General features: G+C 39.3%; 1 non-coding gene across 1 annotated transcript; it reads right to left on the bottom strand.

The window, feature by feature from the left end:
- Positions 1-5,104: 5,104 nt before the first annotated feature.
- Positions 5,105-5,178, bottom strand: TRNAF-GAA (transfer RNA phenylalanine (anticodon GAA)). Its single transcript has one exon. It is a non-coding gene; the product is annotated as a tRNA-Phe (tRNA).
- Positions 5,179-6,307: the final 1,129 nt, after the last annotated feature.

Raw genomic sequence — 6,307 nt, forward strand, 5'->3', positions numbered from 1 at the left:
TGAGTAGAAGATACTCGGTACTAATGAGGGGATACAGATTCTTTAGTATACTGTACAGGACTTGAAATGGAAAACAAATATTAGAAAAGTGTCAGATAACTGCCACAAGAAGTTTCCATTGTGGCTTTAAAACGCTGAGTTGTCAGGATCTCCTTCTTCTGTTATGCTTGGCAAGGAATCAAATTCTGGTTTTTCATTCTTTCGATTTCTTTCAGAGACGACGCAAAGTTACTGAAATTCAGCTTTTTCTTACCTAAAATGCTTCATAGTTGTTGTTTACTCAGCCGGAATATTAAAGGTTAGATTTGATTGAGGAAAGTCACAGTCAGAAGAAAACCTGAGAGCGATGCACTCAGCATTTCATCTTAAGGGTCTTTAGCTGGTGTGTTGTCCTGCGCCTGTACTCACAGCTATTCCAGAGGCTGAGGCAGGAGGATCACTTGACCTTGGGAGCTGGAGGCTGCAGGGAGCTATGATCACACCACTGCACTCCAGCCTGGGTGATGGAGTGAGACCCTGTATCAAAATCAAAAAGAAAAGAAAAGAAAAATTTATAAAGTGTGAGTGAAACAACACCTCTAGGGATGACGAGAAGAGTTGAATTATGAGGGTGAGATAAAAAATAAGTAGAAACAGGATTTAAGAGGTATGGGGGAAAGTGGTTTAGAAAAACAAACAGGCTATTGCCAAACAGAAGGAGGTGCAGAAAAGGGAAGTTTTTAACAACTCTTTAAGGAATGGGAGAAGGATTGGAAGATGAAGAAGATAAGTTAGCTTGGCTCATGCTAAATTCGGTATATCTGTGGGGCACACTGTGAGGAGAACTCAGGCATCTGTCTCCCGCCTGGGATTTGTGAGCATTAATAGTAGTAGACATATTGCATGGAGAGTGAATAAAGACTAAAAAGGGTCCTTTTAGATCTGAGAATTACAAACCTATTCATGATATTTGTTTAAAAAAAAAAAAAAAGCCTGGTGTGGCGGCTCACGCCTGTAATCCCAGCACTTTGGGAGGCCAAGGCGGGTAGATCACCTGAGGTTGCAAGTTCGAGACCAGGCTGGCCAACATGGTGAAATCCTGTCTCTACTAAGAATACAAAAATTAGCTGGGCGTGGTGGTGCACACCTGTAATCCCAGCAACTCGAGAGGCTGAGGCAGGAGAATTGCTTGAACCTGGGAGGCGGAGGTTGCAGTGAGTGAGATCATGCCATTCATTTCCAGCCTGGGCAACAAGAGTGAAACTCTCTCCAAAAAAATAAAATAAAATAAAAATAAAAAATTATAAAGTAAAAAAAATTTTTTTAAAAAGTTTGCTCCTCTATGTTCTTGAACCCTGGTATTTATCATTATTTATCATGATTAGGGCTGTGTTCTTTGAACTACATAGGAAGATGAGAAGAAAATCCATTTCCTGACACCAAATTTCTAGTGACTGTTAACTCTTTCTCATTCTGATTTACCCATATATGAGCCTTTGCCAACACTCATAAAATAACACTGATCCCTTGTAGAACTGGCAGAAAATAGCAGGTTATATGGCAGACTTGCCTTTCAGTTGGCTGATGGAATTTCCAGAATAAAAATAGGAATCACTGAATGCTAGGTTTCACTGAATAAGAGACAAGAGAAGTGTTACACACAAAACTGGTGTGTGTGCATGTGTTTGACTGTCTGTGTGTGCATGTAAATGCTAGGGAGATTATCCTAGCTCTTTGATGCTGTAGAAGTAATATTAGGACAATTTGCAGAAACACTCCATCATTATGTCATGTTGCACCCAGAGAAACCTGGATGTCTACTGGATTCTTGGGAATTCATCATAATATGAAGGTCTGCTTTTTTGTTTGCCTCTTGAAAAGGAGAGAATTTTAAATAATTAAATATCTGTAGCTCTCTTCTGACTATCTACCAACAACACGACTGAAACACATTTTTTTTTTTGTAAAAACTGTAGGATGAACTTATTTAACACAGAATTCCTCTGAAGAATTAAACATTTAATTCTGAAGACAGAACACCCTCGTGTGATACATACTCAATTCAGAAAACCTAAAAATATATAAAGTATCTGTTTAAACCTGCACTGTCCAATATGGTTACCATTAGCCACATTGGCTATTGAATGCTTGAAATTGCCCAGTCCAAGTTAAGAGTGTTGTAAGTGTAAAATATATATCAGATTTGGCCAGGCACAGTGGCTCGCATCTGTAATCCCAGTACTTTGGGTGGCCGAGGTGGGTGGATCACAAGGTCAGGAGTTCGAGACCAGCCTGACCAACATGGTGAAACCCCCATCTCTACTAAAAATACAAAAATTAGCCTGGCGTGGTGACACACACCTGAAATCCCAGCTACTCGGGAGGCTGAGGCAGGAGAATTGCTTGAACCTGGGAGGCAGAGGTTGCAGTGAGCCAAGATCGCGCCACTGCACTCCAGCCTGGGTGACAGAGCGAGACTCCTTCTCAAAAAAATATATATATATATATTATATATTACATATTATATATAATATATAATATATAATATATTACATATTATATATAATATATAATATATAATATATTATATATTATATATATTATATATTATATATACATACACACACCAGATTTCAAAGATGTGTAATACTATTTTTTAAATATAAAATATCTCACTAATAATTTTATAATTGATAGCTTCTTAAAATAAGTTTTTGGATATACAAAGTGATTTAAATATATTATTGAAACTGGACATAAAAGATAGCAACAACAAACACTGGGGACTATGGGGAGGGGCGGGAGGGAGGGCAGAAAGATTTGAAAAACTACCTCTTGGGTACTATGTCTACTACCTGGGTGATGGGATCAATTGCACTCAAAACTTCATGCAATTTACCTAGCATCATGTATTATACCCATGTAACAAACCCGCACGTGTACCCCCAAATCTAAAATAAAAGTTGAAATTACATAAAAATATAAATATTGACTATTTTTTAATGCAACTACTGTAAAAGGTAACACTACAAAATGGCTGTCATTTATAACTTGTATTATCTCTTGATTGGACAGAATTGTCTAAAGACAATGTTATCTATTTAGGTGCTGTTCTGGGAGAATCCCAGAGGCAGAGAACATGGAGCATGATCTGCCACTAATTAAGTTTCATGCTGTGAGTGGACTTGACAGAATGCATTTCTATGCATGATCTCCTTTGATCTTTACAACATCCCATTTTACAAAATCATTATTAACATCATTTTTAAGCCATTGAATGGCAGACAAATCATGCTTGAAATTGCCCTAGGCCCTCCATTTCAACAGAATGTAAAGGAATCTTCATTGCGTTAGGCACAAAAACATTCAATGTTACTGTTTGTCTAGTCAAATATTTCTTAATGGAATAAAACACAAGCTTCTGAGTTGAGAAAGCCTCAGTGAAAGGACAAAGTATCTGATTCCCAGTTTCTGTACAGTCAATGTCCCTACCCTTAGGTTACTTCTCATTTGGTACTAAGTTTCCTTTTGCAACTTGCTGCAGTTCTGATGGTGGAGTATTGTAGATTATTGTCTCCTCACAGGGTATGCAGAAGTTAGAGAAAAACAACACTGAAACTGAAGCAGTAATTTGAAAGAAAAAAAATCAAAATGACCAAAAAAAGACCTATTATCCCGAGACAGAATTTCAAGAGAGGAGTTGAAGTGAAAAAGGGAAAAGGGGGCACATGCACCTTAGTCTTGACTTTGCTGCCCATTTGCTTTCATTTTCAGTATTCTAGAGCCCTTCATGAATGTTTGATAGAATAATTCATATAGAAATACATATAGTTCTTTTTTCCTGGATACAAACATGGAAACAGCTTAAGATTTGGAAGTTCTAGACAAGGTTGCCAGGCTAAAGAAATGTCTTCTCAGCAAGAAAATTTGGAATGTTCTTGTAACTGGGCCTGGTGCGATGGCTCCCGCCTGTAATCCAAGCACTTTGGGAGGCCTACCTAGGCAGGTGGATTGCTTAAACCTAGGATTTAAAGACCAGCCTGGGCAACATGGTGAAACCCACTGTCTACAAAAAAATACCAAAAAAAAAAAAAAAAATTTAGCCAGGCATGGTGGTGCTCGCCTGTAGTCCCATCTACTCAGGGTGCTCACATGTGGAGTCACTTCAGCCTAGGGAGGTTGAGGCTGTAGTGAGCTCTGATTGTATAACTGCACTCCAGCCTGGATGACAGAGTGAGACCCTGCTTAAAAGATAAGAAGGAAAGAAAGAAAGAAAGAAAGAAAGAAAGAAAGAAAGAAAGAAAGAAAGAAAGAAAGAAAGAAAGAAGGAAAGAAACAGAGAGAAAAAAAGTTCTTCTTACAGCAGTTTAAAGATGGAGTTGACTCAAGATACAAACCCGGGTTTTTCTAATTTCAAAATATTTCTTGCATACACCACACCCCCATATACATGCTTATACAGTATAATAGTTACTTCACTGTATGTTTCTTTTTTTCATATTTCTTGTGATTTAAAAATATCCCTCTCCCAATACATATAAATAATATCAAATCAAAAATGACTTGTAAATGCCACAGCATATAGCACGTTGGAATTTCTTAGGTTTTAAAACTAATAACTTCCTAAGTTTAAGACTTTAAATAAGGACGGGCCCAGTGGCTCACGCCTGAAATCCCAGCACTTTGAGAGGCCGAGGCGGGTGAATCACCTGAGGTCAGGAGGTCGAGACCAACCTGACCAACATGGCGAAACCCTGTCTCTACTAAAAATACAATAGCCAGGCATGGTTGCGGGGGCCTGTAATCTCAGCTTACTCGGGAGGCTGAGACTTGAGAATAGCTTGAACTCAGGAGGCAGAGGTTGCAGTGAGCCAAGATCGCGCCGTTGCACTCCAACCTGTGCGACAGAGTGAGACTCCGTCCAAAAACTTTAAATAATTTATGTAATGACAGCACTTCATGGAAGACTTCAGTAGAATATACAAAGGAGAGAGTGATACAAACTTGTACATTACCTTTATCAGACTTTCAAAAACTCCCCAAAATTGGAGATACGTACGCTTCTGGGATTGGCGTACAAGTGCTGTATAAGGGAGTGATAATTAGGCAGAACTCAAAAGATGCTGGCTGAAACCCGGGGTTGAACCAGGGAACTTTAACATCTTCAGTCTAACGCTCTCCCAACTGAGCTATTTCAGCTACTCTAAGCACACACCCTTAGTCATTTCTTCAAAACATAAAAACCGTCATTTGTAGAGTGAGTGTATTTTGTAATGCCTAATTCTGTTTTGTTCAATATCAATACAAAAATTAGCCAGGGGTGGTGGCGTGCGCCTGTAATCCCAGCTACTAGGGAGGTTGAGGCAGGAGAATTGCTTGAACTCGGGAGGTGGCGGTTGCAGTAAGCCGAGATCACGCCACTGCACTCCAGCCTGGGCGATAGAGGGAGATTGTCTAAAAAAAAAAAAAAAAAATTAAATGACAAGAAAAGAAAGAAAAGAAGGATCTCTTATGTCCTCCAGTACATTCTATCTCTTCCTTAGAGTTTTTAAAATTGTGGTCTGCACACTGGTGCGTAACAACTCTTTTTTGTTGTTGTTTTCGAGACAGGGTCCCGCTCTGTTGCGTGGGCTGGAGTGCAGTGGTGCAATCTCGGCTCGCGGCAACCTCTGCCTCCCCGGCTCAATGGATCCTCCCACTTCAACGGAGGGAGAGGGAGTCTAGCTCTGTCGCCCAGCCTGGAGTACAGCGGCGCGGAGTAGCTGGGATTACAGGCGCGCGCCACCACCCCTGGCTAATTTTTGTATTGATATTGAACAAAAAAGAATTAGGCATTAGGAAATACACTCACTTTACAAATGAAGATTTTTATATTTTGAAGAAATTACTAACAGACCGCACTTAAGAGTAGCCAGAATATCTCAGTTGGAAGAGCGTTAGATTGAAGATCTACAGGTCAGTGGTTCGATCCCGGGTTCCGGCAGGTTTTTTTTTTTTAGTCTTTTTTTTTTTTGTTCTGCCTAATTATCACTCCCTTATACAACACTTGCACGTCAATCCCAGAAGGGTATATATCTCAATATAAGAAATTCTTACGTTAAGTCAAAAGTGTAAAAACATTGGACTTCTCTGCTTAGACATAGAAACAAATTTAGAGGTTTACAGAATTTCAGAAACAACCCTCTCTGGAATGAGAAAATTGCTGAGGCCGACGATGACTTGCAAACTGAATTTTAATAAAACCTTTTCTAAGTCTTAACAGTTTTCAAACTCAATCTCCTATTCTGAGAGTTGAGGCTTTCTATTTTTAGCCAAAATACGGTGGGAG

Source organism: Pongo pygmaeus, chromosome 5 (genome assembly GCF_028885625.2).
Source record: "Pongo pygmaeus isolate AG05252 chromosome 5, NHGRI_mPonPyg2-v2.0_pri, whole genome shotgun sequence".
In the NCBI taxonomy this organism is placed as follows: Eukaryota; Metazoa; Chordata; class Mammalia; order Primates; family Hominidae; genus Pongo; species Pongo pygmaeus.